Consider the following 19,952-nt stretch of genomic DNA (forward strand, 5'->3'; position numbering starts at 1 on the left):
ACATTAACCCCTTAAGGACTCACTTTTCCTCATCACCTTCTAAAAATCATAACACTTTCAATTTTGCACCAAAAATTCCATATTATGGCTTCTTTTTTGCACCACCAATTCTTCTTAGTAATTTTACCAAAAAATCCACAGCGAAACAAAATTTAAGAAAATGCCATTTTGGGGGCTTCTGTTTCTATGCAGTAAGTTTTTCGGTAAAAAGGACACCTTCTCTTTATTCTGTAGGTCTATACGATTAAAATGATACCCTACTTATATAGGTTTGATTTTGTCGTACTTCTGAAAAAAATCATAACTACATGCAGGAAAATGTATATGTTTAAAATTGTCATCCTCTGACCCCTATAACTTTTTTATTTTTTTTGCGTACGGGCTAGTATGAGGGCTCATTTTTTGCGCCGTGATCTGAAGTTTTTATCGGTACCATTTTTGTATTAATTGGACTTTTTGATCCTTTTTATTCATTTTTTTAATGATATAAAAAGTGACCAAAAATACGCTATTTTGGACTTTGGAATTTTTTTGCACGTACGCCATTGACCATGTGGTTTAATTAACAATATATTTTTTATAGTTCAAACATTTCCGCACGCGGGATAAACGTGTTTATTTTTATTTACACAGCTTTCTTTTTTTTTCAATGGGAAAAGGGGGGGTGATTCTTACTTTTATTAGGGAAGGGGTTAGATGATCTTTATTAACTTTTTTTTCCACACTTTTTTTTTTTGCAGTGTTATAGCCCAATCTAGAGGCTATAGCATGGCACATACCGATCTTATACACAGATCAGCCCCATGCATTAACATGGAGATGATCAGTGTTATCGGAGGACTGGGTGCATCCTTAAGAGGTTAACTGTAATAAATGGATGTTTTAACAGATAATAATGGATGATAACAGTTTTATATGTAATTTTAGCAAAATCTTTTAATATAACGGACTGTTGACTTCCATTAACATCAGTTTCATATCCATTAAGAATGATCTCAGGTGACAGTAACAAACATTTCATAACATATTTGCCCAACACTGATGTGAACATAGCCTTATCCATCTTTATACTATTAGCATGGTATCTTGGCATTCTGCAGAAGACACAATGGCTCAGGATAAGTAAAACTGTCTAATTCTTAGACAGTCCAAGAATGCAACAACCTACAATAAATAATGTTGCAACAGACTATGTTTGTAATGCAAAAATATTAATCTTTATTAAATACTAGCTGAGTACCCGACATTGCCTGTTTTTTCCTATCTGAGGAAGAGCAACAAAGGAGGAAGATTTTGTCCTCATATCCTGTCCTCTTATCCCTACCTCAAATCTCCTCCTCATATCCTGACCCCAAATCTCCTCTTCATATCCCTACCCCAAATTCCCTCCTCATATTCTGACCTCATATCCTGTCCTCGTATCCCAACTTCATATCCTGTCCTCATATCCCGATCTCATATCCTGTCCCCATATCCCGTCCTCATCTCCCGTCCTCATCTCCCATCCTTAGATCACAACCTCATATCTCGTCCCCATATTCTGACCCCAATTCCCATCCTCATATCCATCCTCATATCCCGTGTCCATAACTAATCCTCATTTCTAATCCTCATATCTCGTCCTCAGGTGGGGCTGCGTTGTGCTAAAGATATTGTAGCTTAAAATAAAAATAAAATTTCTTTGCACAATCGGGCATGGAATACGTGGAGGGTGTGGTTTGCCAGCCGGACTGACGCTGTTGAGTAAGGCACCAGAAGTCCTATATACTTGCATGGAACTTGAAACAAAAACCCCGTCCTTCACATATGGGGTAGGTTAGGGTTAATTTAACTATTACATATTTTTATGTGACATACAAGTAACATGTGGCCAAGTATTAGTGAAATATCTCCAGCCGTACGAAAGTTATGCTGGAACCTACATTTCCAATAGATTTGCATTGGACTTTAAACAAAAACCCCGACCCTCGCAAATGGGGGTAAGTTAGGGTTAAATTAACTATCCTATATTTTTTAGTGGACATATAAGTAACATGTGACCAAGTATTATAGAAATATCTCCTGCTGTTTGGAAGATATACAGTAACATATATTTCCCATAGACTTGTATGGGACTTTAAATAAAAACTCCTCGCAAATGGGGGTGGGTAAGGGTTAAATTACCTATCCTATGTTTGTTTTTGACATCTACGTAACATGTGTGCCAAATTTCATGTTAATATCTTCAGCCGTTTGGACGTGATGCTGGAACATACACACACACATTGAGTTTTATATATATATAGACTAGCTGAGTACCCAGCGTTGCCCGTTTTTTCCTTCCTAATCCTTGTTGGGGAGGAAAATCAACAAAAGGAGGAAGCTTTTGACTTCATATCCCATCCTCATATATTGTTTCATATCCCGTTCCCATATCCCGTCCTATGTTTGTTGTTGAAATATAAGTAACATGTGTACCAAGTTTCATGTTAATATCTTTAGCCGTTTGGAAGTGATGCTGGAACATATACACATACATACATACATACATACATACATACACACACATACACATTGGGGGGGATTTATCAAAGCTGTCTATTTCCCGCATCAATATAGACCAAACTACAGAGCATTAGGCAGTGTGCGCCTAATTTATTAAAAGTTGCACAGCTCTTGATAAATTCTGCGCACAGACTTCGGGATCTACAGTTTAGAAGGTATTTAAATCTGCTCCAGCATGGTCTGACATTTCAGCGTATCTTCGCCCGATGTGAATTTTCATCGAAAAGTTGCAATTGACTCATGATGTCACATCTCAGCCAGATGAATTCCACTGGCTGAATGTCTGCTTTCAGCGGCTGGCGCAGAATATTCCGGCGGTAGGACTGCACGAATAAAGATGGCAATAGATGGCAATGGATTCACAGCCAAAGAAATTCCACCCAAAGAATGAACATGTTCATTCTGCGAGAGGACGTACTTTCCTCCGGTGGAATTCTGCTGTGGCAATTCCGAAGCCTGAACAGGGCAGCAGAATCCCTTTGAAAACTTTGGGACTCTGCTACATGGCACAATAGCCTTGATTTACTATTGTAAACCCGACTTGTTTTGTTGGGTAGTGTGCCAAATTCTGTGTCACAAATTGTGTCTGCACCAGAATTTCATAAACTCGACCAACTCTCCATTTTACATTTACTCCTATTTACTAAAGTTTTCCCAGAAAATGTGGTGGATTTAAGTTCTGGAAAACCCCACAGCATAGAGCATGAGTAAAAAAAAATGTAAAACATAGGGAAACATTAGTTAATACCAAGGAAAAATATCTGTTGGGGGAAACAAAAACATAAAACAAATTCCACTCCACTCTTAGTAAATCAGGGCCAATGTCTGCAGTGTGTCTGAGGCCTTACTCTGAAGCCACAGGTCACAACCGTTTTCATATACAACAGAAGAGGGTCTAAAGGGTCTAAAATGTGTAATAAATTGGACATAATTCATGTAAGTTTTTGTAATAAATTCTGCCAGAATTCTTGCACATACCGTATTTTTTGCCGTATAAGACGCACTTTTTCTTCCCCAAAACTGGGGGAAAAAATCAGTGCATCTTATACGGCGAATACACCCCTATCGTGGCGGTCCCTGCTGCCATCAACGGCCGGGACCCGCGGCTAATACAGGACATCACCGATCGCGGTGATGCCCTGTATTAACCCTTCAGACGCGGCGATCAAAGCTGACCGCCGCGTCTGAAGGGAAAGTGACACTAACCCGGCTGTTCAGTCGGGCTGTTCGGGACCGCCGCGATCTCACCGCGGCGGTCTCGAACAGCCCGACTGAATAGCCGGGTTAGTGCTTACAGGACATCGGGGGGGACCATACCTGCCTCTTCGGTGTCTTCTCCGTTCAGGGATCCCCTGTATGCTGGTGCTCTCCTTCCTTGTCATCACGTCGTTGCGTACGTGCGTCGGCGTGCGTAACGACGTGATGGCGGCGACGGAGAGCGAGGATATCCGGCCGGCAGCAGAGACGTTCCGGAGCGACGGGGACACGGCGACAGCGATGGAGCGACATCCAGGGCAGCGGTGACAGGTCCGGAGCTGCGGGGACACGTGAGTATTACCTCCTATGCAGTGGTCTTCAATCTGCGGACCTCCCGATGTTGCAAAACTACAACTCCCAGCATGCCCGGACAGCCAACGGCTGTCCGGGCATGCTGGGAGTTGTAGTTTTGCAACATCTGGAGGTCCGCAGGTTGAAGACCACTATTGGGTTCAAAATCTTTATTTTTTTAGATTTTGCCCCTAAAAATTGGGTGCGTCTTATACGCTGGTGCGTCCTATAGGACGAAAAATACGGTATGCAATTATAAATGGGCTCCAATGTATTCTTGGTAATCTCAGAGCGGTTGTAGTGAGATTTTTGTTCTGAGAGTTGCGATAGCTTAGTCTTCAGTGTCTAGTGCAGACAAATAAACAGTATTTTGCTCCTTCGCAGAGTTTAATTTAAAACTGCATTTTAGTTTGTTATTTGAGATTAACTTAATGACATTGTTATTTTCTATAATTATTTTTAACTTACTTTTTTCAAGAGTAACGGCTAATGTCTGATGATTGTATTAATAGTACCGATAGTTTACCACCCACGTTTGTGAATTCTTAAACTTGGGTTTCCATAGAAACAGTTTTGGGGGTTTGCATTGAGTAGAGAAAATGACTTTAATTAGATTGACATAAGAGCGCTATTTTCTTGTCCAGTGTACACTCTGAGAGTCATTTGTGTTTTCTGAACTGAAATTTTTTTTGACTTTCTAGAATTTACATACAGTATAGGGTTGTTAGATAACTTAATTGTCTTTACAGCTGTTAGTTAAAACAGGACTTTAGTCTTCGGTGTCTCTCAACAGATTTTCAGCAAACAAGATGGCAGACGTTTGTAAGACTATTATTAGCTCAGAGCACTTTGTTGCGCATGTGTTGAGCATTGTATTGTCAGATTGCAAAAACCTAACCTAAAGGATACTTGCAAATCAAGATTGTTCAGAAGATATAATATGGTGTTACTTTTGCATATCACAGTTAAATATAGAATTCTATTTATGTCACCTATCCTAGGAACTCAAAGGAATACTCCAGGCTAGAACTTTTTTTTTTTTATCCTGCCCAGCTGCCAGCAAAAACAACAAAAAACAACCCTAAATTTACCTTTAGTTGCTCCTCTACTCCGATGCCTCAGGTTTCCTGCCATCATCCTCCGGTGAGATCTTCTTTTTGGTTCATGTGGACGATGTGTCAACCTGCAGCGCTCAGCTAATGAATGGCTGCAGCAATGTCCCTCCTCGACCGGTGATTGGGTGAGCAGCAGTGCGACGTATTGAGTGCCAGCATCGGTCTAGTGCTTTATATGTCAGACTATATAAAATCCATGTGTTGTTTGTCCCTAAGCATTTCTCCAATGCGTTTGAGGTTTAAAAAAATAAATAAAAAAAACTAGGTCTATTGGATATTTAAAATTAATTCCTTGTCATTATTAGGGCTCAATGAAGTGTCTGAGGCTATCCTTGTCTACTCTAGTTGTTGCGGTAGTGTAATTTTTATGTCTGTGCAATTTAGGGCAATTTTGCTTCAGATACATATTTATAAATATTTATTTGTGGTCTGGTTACATGTACCTTGAATACCGTGGGGTGTGCCTGGCCGGGCCATGAAGGGTATCCTAAAAAAAAAGGGGTATACCCTGAGAGTGACTGTAGAAAAAAGGGAAGGGAGGGTGGGGACGTCTTGCATACTGCCGACAGCACCTGTGTGGATCAGGAGGGTATATGAAGACCAGACCCCTCCCACAAATCAGGTTAACTTAATTAACCCCTTAACGACCATGGACTTGTGTACACATCCATGTGCCGTTAAGCAGGTATGGCGTGGACTCCCGACTCGAGCCCATGCCATACCGGCCGTCCCCCAACTGATTCTTGTAGATGAAGGCCGGTGTTAATAGCCAAAATGCTGCAATCGACGCTGCCAGCTATTAACCCTTTAGATTGCGGTGTCTAAAGGTACCTTTCTACCTTTATCAATGGAGATCAGAGCACACAGATCAATGTGGTTCTATGGAACCACATTGATCTGTATAAGGAATCTAATGATTCCTCCTAAAAGTCCCCTAACGGGACTAAAAGTGTAAAAAAAAAAGTTTTAAAAAGTTTAAAACACACACATTAACCCCTTCCTTATTAAAAGTTCAAATCACCCATATTTTCCCAAATTCCATATAAAAAGATATATAAACATAATAAAAATAAACATGTGGTATCGTCGCATGTGTAAATGTCCAAACTATAAAAATGTAAGGTTGATTTCACCGCACAGTCAATGGCGTACATGTAAAATTTGCATATTTTTGGTTACTTTGTATACCCAAAAGTCTGATCAAAACAATCATAGTACAGGGAAAAATGTCTGATTATCACCCCGTAAACCGAAAAATAAAAAAGTTATAGGGGTCAGATGAGGACAATTTTAAATATACTTATTTTGGTGCATGTAGTTTTTTTAAGTAGTAAAATAAAGAAAACCTATATAAATTGGGTATTATTGTAACCAGATGGACCTACATAATTAACATATGGTGTCATTTTTACTGAAAAGTGCACTGCCTAGAATCGGATGTCCCCAACATTTACAAAATGCTTTTATTTTCCAATTTTGCCTATTAAATATTTATTTTTCTGGGTTTGCCATAAGTTTTGTGGTGAAATGATTAATGTCATTACAAAATACAATTGGTGGTGCTAAAAATAAGCCCCCATATGAGTCTGTAGGTGTAAAATTGAAATAGTTATGATTTTTAGAATGTGACGAGGAATAAATGAAAGTGCAAAAACCGAAAAACCCCTAGTCCTTAAAGGGGTACTCCGTCCCTAGGCATCTTATCCCCTATCCAAAGGATAGGGGATAAGATGTCAGTACGCCGCGGTCCCGCTGCTGGGGACCCCTGGTCGCTCTGTACGTAATGACGGGCGATACAGGGGACGGAGCAGCGTGACGTCATGGTGGAGCCGTGACTTAACGATGCTCCGGCCCCTGTACTGCTCATCATTACGTACAGAGCGAACTTGCTCTGTGCTGTAATGATAGCGCGGTGCCGCAGCGGGTATCCCAGGGGTCCCCAGCAGCGGGACCGCGGCGTACTGACATCTTATCCCCTATCCTTTGGATAGGGGATAAGATGTCTAGGGGCGGAATACCCCTTTAAGGGGTTAAGTTAACCAACAAAACATATATATATATATATATATATATATATAATAAAAAGAGAGGGGACACACCTCAAATCTGGTCTTTCATAAGCTCACTAATAGAAGCATAAGCAGTATTAGGATATTGAATGTTCACAGTTGGATATACAAAAATTAAAAGATGCAATTTAGATAAGAAAAAGGTATTATTTATTATAAAAATGCAGAAATGCTGATAGATATATAAGGATAAAATACAATAAAATCTTTATGTAAAAGTATGTATTATGCAATCTATATTGTCCAGCCTCTATAAAGAAATAGTGTGCAGGCAACGTGCACACATTGCATACAATGAGCAATGTGAAGTGTCCATAGCATACAAGTCTATGTTGGTATATAACAGAGGAGAGCTTATTGTCCGTGTAGTAGTTACTATGTAACTATAGAAATACTTGTAATCTGTGAATTCGCTAGACAACTAGTATTAATAGTTCAGGACATTTTGTCTCACTCGTCCTGACATAGTCCCGCAGATCTTTCCCTACTTTGGCCCACCGTGGCTTCCAGCCTGGATGCCTAATCGCTTCCTGGGTTTAGCGAGTCATCTGCGCTGGCGAGCCAGGGGAGGGAGAGATCTGCTGGCCGGCCTGTCGATAAATTGCTTTGTGCGGACCAGGAGTGGATAAAGTTGATTGTAGCTGTATCTTTGCTTCAGTGTGTGACTGTTATACTGTAGATTGCTGTATAAGATGAGAGGGGGCTAGACACGATTCGAGATCTGCTGGATCTCTTTTTCAATAGCGATATACTCTCATCCAGCATATTTATTTATATCAACTTTTTCTTGTGGTTTGAGCTACCTTCCCTCCATATTTCTCTCAAATATATAATTTATTATACAGTGTTCTCATTTATTATATTTCTACTGCCTCTTTCATTTATTATACTACCACAATTATCGGCGTATAACACACATTTTTTAGGCTAAAATTTTTAGCCTAAAGTCTACCTGCGTGTTATACGCCGATAATCCGCTGCAGTTCAATGATTTAAAGCGGGCGCTTTAAATCAATGAACTGCGGCGGCTTTTGTGGGGCCAGAGACCTGCCGTCACTGCCCGCTTCTCTGCCCCTGCCTATCCTGGGGTCCAGAGACCGCCGCCGCCACTGCCCCATTGCCTCCCCCATCCCCGGTTTTATAATTACCTGTTCCCGGGGTCCGCGCTGCTTCTGGCTGTGGCGGTGTCCTGCGTTGTTGCTACGCGCTGCGCAAACTTTTTTTACCCAAATATCCTTGAAAAATGAGGGTGCGTGTTATAGGCCGGTGCGTGGTATACCCGATAAATACGGTATATTCCTTCGGGTTTAGTATACCATCTTTCATAGATTTCATGTTACAAGTAAGCATTGTGTGTGTGTATATATATATATATATATATATATATATATATATATATTGTGACAAACCGTCTTGGGGATTAGCTCTGGGATCTTCCTGGTCACTTGCCACGGGACACGTTCCTCACAATAACTCCACAGACCACAGTTCCGCATACAAGCCTGGCTCCTCGCCAGCTTTATTTCCACAGGTTGCAGGTAAAACAAAACATAAACAGGAACAAAATAAAGTCCTAGACCGTCTGGTCACTGACTACACATATCAGCATGCCCTGAATACGAACTGGTGAGCTACCCTCAGCCAGTTAAACATCTGTGCCACCTGCAACCTGTTTTACTACCACTTCACACCCGAACTTGGACCACTCGCAGCGCCTTCTGCGTGTTACCTAAACAGGGCCCGTGTGTCTCCTCCTCTAACAGCCAGCATACTGTTTCCCAGGGAGAGCCCCAACTTTTCTGTTTCCTTTCCTTTTAAACACACTTCCCCTTCCTGATACCTCATTAATCAGGCCACAGGTGGATTCTCCAGAGTTAGCAAGGGAAACACACCCTTTCCTTGCCACACTGCCACTATATATATATATATATATATATATATACATATATATATATATATATATATATATATATATATATATCTTTCCGTGCTTTGTTAATTGCCAGACATGGTGTAAGGTTTATTCCACTCTATATACATACATTTGTTATTGTCTGCCCACATCTGCCTTTATGGTCAGCTCCCCTCTTTATCTCTTGATTCTTTATATATTATAAGATTCACATTATACTCATTGGCCCTCATTTACTAAGAGTGGAGTGTTGGTTGTGTTTGTCTTTTGCTTTTCTGACTTTTTTTCTCTTGGTATTTACTAATCTGTCGCGCTTTTTCCGATCTTTTTAGTCACATGGAAAAAATCTGTTACACTGTAATTTCTGCCGCAGGGTTCATCTGTTGTATGGTAAAATCTGTTGCAGGGTTAATACTGTCGCACAATAAAATCTGGTGCATGCATAAAGAGAGAGAGAGAGAGAGAGAGATTAATAGATTTAATAAAATAGTCCATCTCTATATATATATATATATATATATATATATATATATATAAATATATATATATATATGTGTGTATATATAAATATATATATATGTATATATACATATATGTATATACACACGTATAGATAGATAGATGTATTAAAATAAATATATATATATATATATATATATATATATATTTCATCAAAATCAATGCAGCACTACTTAGCCACAGATGTATGGTGCCAGTGCCTCAACCCGATCACAGTCCGTATAATAGAAGAAACTGGCACAGCACTCAAAATTGTAAAATGTGAAAAATGTATTCCTTCATGTCAAACAAAAAAGCAACGTTTCAGCCCCTCAATGGAGCTTCTCTCAAGCATAGTGATACAACAAACTCTAGGGGTTTTTATCCCCAGTGCACATCATTACAATCATTAATGATTGCATTAACTTTTTTTTTCACTTTTTTTTTTGCAATGTTATAACCCCCATAGGGGACTATAACATGCATTACACTGAATGCCAATACTGATCAATGCTATGCCATAGTTTTTGCTACTATCATCATTTTGCTACTATCATCAGGGAAGGTACAGTTTGCTTTCATACCCTAACAGCTATCCGATGGTGTCTGCCACTCTTAGTAGCAAATAGGGCTGATAGATTCCCTATAAGGTATGTGGTGACCCATGGTGTATGGCGGAACCACGGGGTGTAGCGGTGTAGGTGGTGGGGCCAGATGGTATTAACCCCTGGGGCAAGTTGTTGTTAACCCCTAGTGTTCGTGATGCCATAGTGGTTTTTGGGTACCGGAACCACACGAACGGTATCTCCGCTATTCCAATGGCTAATTAGTAAAAGGAGAGTCCACAACCAGTTATGGTTTAACAGAGGCTTTACTGAGTTAAGACAGATGGAATTATCTTCACAGCTAGGCCAGATTCCCATAGAGGTTGCCAGGAACCCAGAAGGACCTCGCAGCTTGCTGGGACTGATTAGACTGGTTTGTAATAAACTTTAGAGATTTGACTTCAGGCTTGACTATAGGCTGGACTTGACTATTTGTAGTGACAGAAGACATAGACTTTTGATTTAATGGAATGACTGTAGCTTTGTGGCCTTCCAGATGCTGGTCACTAGCACTGAGACATCTGTACTGGCTGGTTCTCAGTAAAGGAAGAGAAGAGAGTTGTATTGGCCAGTCCCTTATATAGTGGGGGGGGGGAGGCTGAGCAAAGCCCATTGGTAAAGCTGTGGGTCATAGGTTAAGCTGGTGCTCTCTGGGTAACCTCATGTGACAACATAACATGTGACACTCCATAGGCCCTTCAGACATCTCACAAGTCCTTTAGACTAGCTGTACATTAATATACACTGACTATAATCCTATGACCATAAGTGACACTTATAATAACAGCAGGGCAGACACTGCAGGAGAGACCCCAGAACACTGAGGGACTCAACCCTTACAGCCTTAGTGTAGTGCAGAACCATTTCCTGTACTGGGACATTGCAGGTACATATAATACACATTCAATTAAGCTATAGTTCCTCAATATTTGGTACATCTATACTTTTTAGCTTGGGGAAACTGCTGTATATATTAGGCTCATAAAGGCAATGACATCCAATCAGTGGGAGTCAAACCTTTGTGTCCCTTGGCTGTTTTTAGATATCTTAGGCTGGAAACACACATACAGTTTGTGTTACAGTCCCCCCCCACTGATTAGTCATTTATGGAATTTTTATTAATAGTGCCCTTGCCATACAAAAGTTTTAGCCTGTAGCAGTAGCTTCCATTCCTCCCAGGGCTGTTGTACTCATCAGCGATGGTTTAGCACCATAATGCTATGTTTACATGGCAGAATTTCTGCACAGAATTCTGAATAGAATTCTGCATGAATGTTTAGCCAATTCTCTGCAAATTCTGCAGCAGAAATTCTGCTGTGTGAATGGGATGACCCATTGAAGTGTATTGGCTATAAATTCATGCCGAACTTCATGCAGAAATTCTGGCATGTGAACATAGCCTAAGGCTAAAGCAACACAGCGACTGTGGTTGTGCGATGTAAAAATCTGAATGCCCCACTACGATGTCACATCTACTGATTGTCAATGTTATAACATTTTCAACATGATGCAATAGCACTCCAACTTTAATGGATTTTTTGTCTAAAGTGACGTTTGACTTGGGACCTGCTTGCAACTTCTGTGATTTGATCCATGTTAAAGAAGTCTGACAGAAAGTCACAGACTAGTTGCACAAATGTGACATAGATGCCATTAGCTGTTGTGCAACACATGTTGCTGTTTAACCCTGTTACACCTGCCTGGACAGACGCAAGTGATGGCCTGTTCAACCAGTCACCGGCTGCGGTGGGACATCACTGCGGCCTTGATTAGCTGAGTGGGCTGGCACTTGCGCTTGTCCAGGAAGGGGGGGCAGAGCATGCCGAGGATGGGTAAGTAGACGGGGCCCCGTAGAGGAGATCACAGAGGGTCCAAGCAGACGGATCCCCCATGATTAGACATTTATCCCCTATGTTGTGAATAGGGGATAAGTGTCTGGTATGTTCAGTTCCCCAGTCTAAGTAGTATGTAAATAATGTGCACAGTCAACAGAAAGGGCACTCTAAGCAGAAAAATGTGATAGAGATAGGAAGATGCTAAAGTGGCATTCTCACTTGCTCCTGCGTTCAAACATGAAATGTTTAAGGTAATGATTTATTTTTATACTAACATTTTATATAGCTTTCTTCACCAGTTTCCCAGCTGAATAACTTGTGTACAAACTTTAAGAGTGCAGTTGTGCTTGTCAAATTACATTAACTATGCAAAGGGATTTTTACCTCTGGGCTTGTAAACTATGACCAAACATACAACATTTCTGTTACAAACAATGATTGTGGATGACAGAATTCCCCTGGTTCATGTACATCTGGAAGGCAAATATAAGAGCTCAGGCCATTAGCATCCCGTACCCTTGCATAACACAGTAGTACAAAGGGGATGGCAAAATGCTTTCCCTTATGTCAGAAGTATGGTCTGTGGAAAAAAATACAAATCACCCTGTGAAATGATTTGGAAACATTAAACTGGTATTGGTAGTGTAGACTTATGCCAGTATTCAGTATATCACCCCATAATCTGCAAACTTTTATTATTAATTTATTAATGCCGACATATCAGACATCAAAGAAGGAAAATAAATTCCATGATAAATGGTTACATCTCTAAGGAAATTGCTCACAGACTCAGGAATCCCACCTTCATATAAACAGAAGGCGGAAGAAGGAAAAAATACCCCTCAAGAATCATACCTGTTTCTCTTGCAGGTTTAATTAAAAAACATAAATTTAGGCAACTTTTATTTTATTTCTTTATATCCATATTAAAGTTTAACAAATATATAGTAAAAGGATTAGTTTACTGTAAATAAACTTGGCACTCTGAGGCAGGCCCCATTCAGGGCCGGCGTTTGAGCATGGCAAACTGGGCAATTGCCCAGGGCCCTCTGGAGGATGTTTGTAGAGTGTTTGTAGCTGGGGGCAACAGCATCCAGGATTGAGCCTCACTGCAGAGTTCATTTACATAGTGTTGCCGTCTCCTCCTGCTGCTGTGAGATGTCGCACAGTTTAGCGGCCTGTTGGCCGACGATGAGGGTGATGGTCTGCAGGCACCAGGAGGCTTGGATATCTAGCAGCTTCTACAGTATTTAATGCACCCAGTCAGCTTTTAATAAAAGTAAGTAGATGTCATGTGTAGATGTACATGTGTGATGTAAACAGTTTATCTGGTACATGCATTTTGCTATAGTGTGCTGTATGTGTGTGATGCATTTATGGATATACACTTGATAACTGTGTGAGTATGTGTTGTATGTATGCATATGTATATGTATAGTTTTTTTAATATATGTGAAATACATTGGTGCATCTGTCACTAGGCCTACCTTAGACCCAACCCTAGTGCCGCAAATATCGCAGTGCTAACATTATATATATATATATATATATATGTATATATATATATATATATATATATATATATATATATATATATATTCGTTATCAGTGTTTCCCAACCAGGGTGCCTCCAGCTGTATAGGCTGTTCGGGCATGCTGGAATTTGTAGTTTTGCAATAGCTGGGTGCATCATGATTGGGAAATACTGATTTATGCATGTGTGTGTATATATCAATGTTTCGCAACCAGGGGGCCTCCAGCTGTTGGAATACTACAAATCCCAGCATGCTGAGAGTTGTATATTTGCACCAGCTGGATACACTCTGGTTGGGAAATGTTTAGATATATATATTTTTTCTTTCCTATGTTATACATATACACACACACATGCACAGCAGTGTATTTCAGGGGGTGTAATCCAAACCTCTCTCTCCGGTGTGTGTCCAACCATCCGGCGACAAAATTAAAACGCTGAATGATTGTGAACCGTCCTATTCAAATGAACAGGATCAGTTCAAGCATCAGTTTCCCTCCAGTTCACACCTAATATATGTGAACCCAGCCTCATTCGGTCTGCAGGGTGCCAGCGTATAGCGAGTATCTACCACTATATGTTACTGTATGTGAGAATATTGCTCTATGTATCATGGATTTTATTTAGGAACAATATAGTGTGTGTGTCTAGCAAATATTGTGTGTCTACAGGGACATACGTTTTTTGGCTTGTGCTTCTGATCTTTTAACCTTTTTCCGTTTTTGCACTTTTGTTTTTTCCTCCTCACCTTCTATAAACCATAATGCTTTGTTTTCCACCTACAGACCCAAATGGGCTTGTTTTATGCACTACCAATTTTATTTTGTAATGAAATCAGTCATTTCCCCCACAAAATCTATGATGAAACAAAAAAAAATTATTTGTGGGAAAAAATAAAAATAAATAAATAAACGCCATTTTGTATTTTTTAGCGGCTTCTGTTTCTACGCATTGCACTTTTCAGTAAAAATGACACATATTTATTCTGTAGGTCCATATGGTTACAAGGATACCCAATTTATGTAGGTTTTATTTTATTATACTAATTAATAAAAATACTGTTACGCCTAGCGCTCCGGGTCCCCGCTCCTCCCCGGAGCGCTCACGGCGTCTTTCTCCCTGCAGCTTCCCGGTCAGTCCCGCTGACCGGGAGCGCTGCTCTGTCTCGGCCGTTGGGGATGCGATTCGCACAGCGGGACGCGCCCGCTCGCGAATCGCATCCCAGGTCACTTACCCGTTCCCGTCTCCTGCGGTCATGTGCTGGCGCGCGCGGCTCCGCTCTCTAGGGCGCGTGCGCGCCAGCTCCCTGAGACTTAAAGGGCCAGTGCACCAATGATTGGTGCCTGGCCCAATTAGCTTAATTGGCTCCCACCTGGTCCCTGACTATATCTAACCTCCTCCCTTGCACTTCCTTGCCGGATCTTGTTGCCATCGTGCCTTGTGAAAGCGTTTTGTGTGTTTAAAAGCCAGTGTACCAGAACTCCTGCTATCTCCCCTGACTACGAACCTTGCCGCCTGCCCCCGACCTTCTGCTACGTCCGACTTTGCTTTTGCCTACTCCCTTGTACCGCGCCGATCTTCAGCAGCCAGAGAGGTGAGCCGTTGCTAGTGGATACGACCTGGTCACTACCGCCGCAGCAAGACCATCCCGCTTTGCGGCGGGCTCTGGTGAAAACCAGTAGTGGCTTAGAACCGGTCCACTAGCACGGTCCACGCCAATCCCTCTCTGGCACAGAGGATCCACTACCTGCCAGCCGGCATCGTGACAGTAGATCCGGCCATGGATCCCGCTGAAGTTCCTCTGCCAGCTGCCGCCGACCTCCCTACATTGGTCGCCCGACAAGAGCACCAGCTGTCGTACTTGACCACCATGACACAGCAACTCCAGTCGCAGCTACAGCAGCTCCAGTCACAGCAACAGCAGCAACAGTCACAGCTACAGCAAGTTCAGTCTCAGCTTCAGCAGCAACAACCATCTCCTCCGCCAGCTCCTGCACCCCTTCCGCAGCGAGTGGCCGCTCCTAGCCTCCGCCTGTCTTTGCCGGACAAATTTAATGGGGACTCTAAGTTTTGCCGTGGCTTCCTTTCGCAATGTTCTCTGCACTTGGAGATGATGTCGGACCAGTTTCCTACTGAAAGGTCTAAGGTGGCTTTCGTAGTCAGCCTTCTGTCTGGAAAAGCCCTGTCATGGGCCACACCGCTCTGGGACCGCAATGACCCCGTCACTGCCTCTGTACACTCCTTCTTCTCGGAAATTCGAAGTGTCTTTGAGGAACCTGCCCGAGCCTCTTCTGCTGAGACTGCCCTGCTGAACCTGGTCCAGGGTAATTCCTCCGTTGGCGAGTACGCCATACAATTCCGTACTCTTGCTTCTGAACTATCCTGGAATAATGAGGCTCTCTGCGCGACCTTTAAAAAAGGCCTATCCAGCAACATTAAAGATGTTCTGGCCGCACGAGAGACTCCTGCTAGCCTTCATGAACTCATTCATCTAGCCACTCGCATTGACATGCGTTTTTCTGAGAGGCATCAAGAGCTCCGCCAGGAAAAAGACTTAGATCTCTGGACACCTCTCCCACAGTCTCCACTGCAATCTGCGCCTAGGCCTCCCGCCGAGGAGGCCATGCAAGTGGATCGGTCTCGCCTGACCCTGGAAGAGAGGAATCGCCGTAAGGAGGAGAATCTTTGTCTGTACTGTGCCAGTACTGAACATTTTTTGGTGGATTGCCCAATCCGTCCTCCACGCCTGGGAAACGCACGCTCGCACTCAGCTCTCGTGGGTGTGGCGTCTCTTGATGCTAAGTCGGCTTCTCCACGTCTCACGGTGCCTGTTCGGATCTCTACTTCAGCCAGCTCTTCCCTCTCAGCCGTGGCCTGCCTGGACTCTGGAGCTTCTGGGAATTTTATTCGGGAGTCCTTAGTGAATAAATTCCGCATTCCGGTGACCCGTCTTGTCAAGTCACTCCACATTTCCGCGGTCAACGGAGCCAGGTTGGATTGCACCGTGCGTTACCGCACGGAGCCCCTCCTAATGTGCATCGGACCTCATCACGAGGAAATTAAATTTTTTGTCCTTCCTAATTGCACTTCCGAAATTCTCCTTGGACTACCCTGGCTTCAACACCATTCCCCAACCCTGGATTGGTCCACTGGGGAGATCAAGAGTTGGGGTCCCTCTTGTTCCAAGGACTGCCTTCAACCGGTTCCCAGTAATCCCTGCCGTGTCCCTGTGGTTCCTCCTGTATCCGCTCCCCCTAAGGTCATTAAGGACTCTGCCTGCCACAGGAAATGCCTCTCCCCCCCTCCCAGTCCCATCAGGCAAACCTCTGTGTCCCCTCATGACCCTCGTCCTGGTGTCACACTGCCCCGTGCCAGGTCTCGCCCTCTGCCATCCCTCCCCATTCCTACTCCTGCTGTACTGCCTGCCATTGAAGAAACCATACATTCCTTCCCGGTGTCCTCATCCCAGGGGAGGCAGTCACCGGACAAAAAAAAGGGGAGACCTAAGGGGGGGGGTACTGTTACGCCTAGCGCTCCGGGTCCCCGCTCCTCCCCGGAGCGCTCACGGCGTCTTTCTCCCTGCAGCTTCCCGGTCAGTCCCGCTGACCGGGAGCGCTGCTCTGTCTCGGCCGTTGGGGATGCGATTCGCACAGCGGGACGCGCCCGCTCGCGAATCGCATCCCAGGTCACTTACCCGTTCCCGTCTCCTGCGGTCATGTGCTGGCGCGCGCGGCTCCGCTCTCTAGGGCGCGCGCGCGCCAGCTCCCTGAGACTTAAAGGGCCAGTGCACCAATGATTGGTGCCTGGCCCAATTAGCTTAATTGGCTCCCACCTGGTCCCTGACTATATCTAACCTCCTCCCTTGCACTTCCTTGCCGGATCTTGTTGCCATCGTGCCTTGTGAAAGCGTTTTGTGTGTTTAAAAGCCAGTGTACCAGAACTCCTGCTATCTCCCCTGACTACGAACCTTGCCGCCTGCCCCCGACCTTCTGCTACGTCCGACTTTGCTTTTGCCTACTCCCTTGTACCGCGCCGATCTTCAGCAGCCAGAGAGGTGAGCCGTTGCTAGTGGATACGACCTGGTCACTACCGCCGCAGCAAGACCATCCCGCTTTGCGGCGGGCTCTGGTGAAAACCAGTAGTGGCTTAGAACCGGTCCACTAGCACGGTCCACGCCAATCCCTCTCTGGCACAGAGGATCCACTACCTGCCAGCCGGCATCGTGACAAATACATTATATTATGTTTAAAATTGGCATCTTCTGACCCATATAACTTTTTTATTTTTTCGTATATGGGGATGTATGAGGGCTCAATCTTTGCGACATGGTCTGTAGTTTTAATTGGTAAATTTTTTGTTTTGATGGGACTTTTTGATTGCTTTTTATAAAATGTTTTAGGGTATAAAAAATGACCAAAAAAACACTATTTTGGATTTTTGAATTTTTTTTTACATATACTCCATTGACCGTGCGGTTTAATTAACCATATATTTTTATAGTTCGGACATTTATGCACGTGGCAATACCACATATGTTTATATTTATTTTTGTTTACATTTTTTTTTATGGGAAAAGGGGGGGGGTGATTCAAACTTTTATTAGGGAAGGGGTTAAATCCATTTATTAACTTTTTTTCTTTTCTTTTTTTTTTTTTTGCACCATTTTTTAGTCCCCTTAGTGGACTATTACATGCAATATTCTGATTTCATACACTGTTCATTGCTATGCCATAGCATAGATCAGTGTTATTGGTGCTCTGCTGATCCAGCCAATTTCACCGCAGCGGTCCCGAACAGCCAGACTTAGCTGCCGGGCATGGTTATACTTTCACGTTTGACACAGCCATCAACTTTGATCACCACGCCTAAGGGTTTAATGCTTGGCATCACTGCGATAGGTGTTGTACAGCATTAGACATGGGTCCTGGTGGCTGATAACCGCCTGGACCACCCAGCTATGATGCGGGGTTAGCCCATGAGCCTGCGTCATAGCAGGGGAGTGGGCGCTGGGCATACAGGTATGCCCTGTGTCATTAAGAGGTTAATAAACTTGCAACACTCTTGGCATCCTACATCCTGAATTAACTAAAGTGACTGACTTGTTTGGCTTTTGGGCCCCACTTTTAATTTTGCCCAGGGCTACATTAAGTCTAAAACCGTCCTTGGCCTCATTCACATGGCGGAAGTAAATTCGGCAAGCAGCAGGAATGTTTGGAAATGAGCCATCTCTTTAGACATGCATTTCCAATAAGTTTTTGAAGAAAGAATTGATATTTCACAGATTTTTCCACCGCAAAAACTCTGCAGTGTGAATGTTGCAGCAGAATCCCATTAAAAACAGTGGGAGTTTGCTGTAACAGAATTTCCTAGCAAACATTTTCCACTGGATTTCGCTTGAAAATTCTGCTGTGTGAGTGGGGACTTAAGTTTTTTGTAGGAAATGATCTATTCCTGAAACATCATCACATGTTTTGGGTGTTAAGGCTGTGTTTTTGTTATAGGTGTTAAAGGAGATATCCAGTGGTGAAAAACGTATCCCCTATCCTAAGGATAGGGGATAAGTTTCAGATCGCGGGGGATCCGACCGCGGGGGCCCCCCGCACTCTCCTGTTCGGGGCCGCAACATCCGGCCAGGGGCGTGTTGACCACCGCACAAAGCTGCAGCTGACACGCCCCCTCAATACAACTCTATGGCCTTCGGCAATACAACTCTATTGCCTTAGGCAATCTCCGGCTCTGCCTTAGCGATGTATTGAGGGGGCGTGTCAGCTGAGGGGGCGTGTCAACATGCGCTATCTGGCCAGTGAGCCGGGGCCCCGTACAGAGAGATCGCAGGAGGCCCCAGTGGTCGGACCCCCCCACGATCTGAAACTTATCCCCTATCCATAGGATAGGGAATACGTTTTTCACCACTTGACTACCCCTTTAAGGCCGTGTTTTCTCTTGGCAGTAAAAAAAAAAAAAAGCCACATTTTTGAGCCAAATCCAGAAGTGGATTCATGAGGAAGAGGATGTTAAAGTCCCTTTATATTTCCCATTATTTTTGAATGCATCTCTGGCTTTGGCTAAAAAAAAAGTGCAGTGGCAGTTCTCTTAAAAACTGCCAAGTTGAAACAAAGTCTAAATGGAATTTGCCATTTGTATTTGCTGGTAAGAGCTGCAGGCACTGTTGGATAGTTATTAGAGTATAAAAGCAAACTGTATATTTCCTAGAGCTGATGGTGGTACATTTATAAAATTGCCTTGTGTCAAGGAGGCTGGGGTGAGCTGCTCGTATGCCACAGCATTGCAT

At 43.1% G+C, this 19,952-nt stretch overlaps 1 protein-coding gene across 7 annotated transcripts in view; it reads left to right on the forward strand.

Annotated features, from left to right (window-relative positions):
* Positions 1 to 19,952, forward strand: part of PPFIA2 (PTPRF interacting protein alpha 2) — a 398,714-nt gene that overhangs the window by 200,900 nt on the left and 177,862 nt on the right. The window lies entirely within an intron of this gene.

This window comes from Hyla sarda, chromosome 4, assembly GCF_029499605.1.
Source record: "Hyla sarda isolate aHylSar1 chromosome 4, aHylSar1.hap1, whole genome shotgun sequence".
NCBI lineage: Eukaryota > Metazoa > Chordata > Amphibia > Anura > Hylidae > Hyla > Hyla sarda.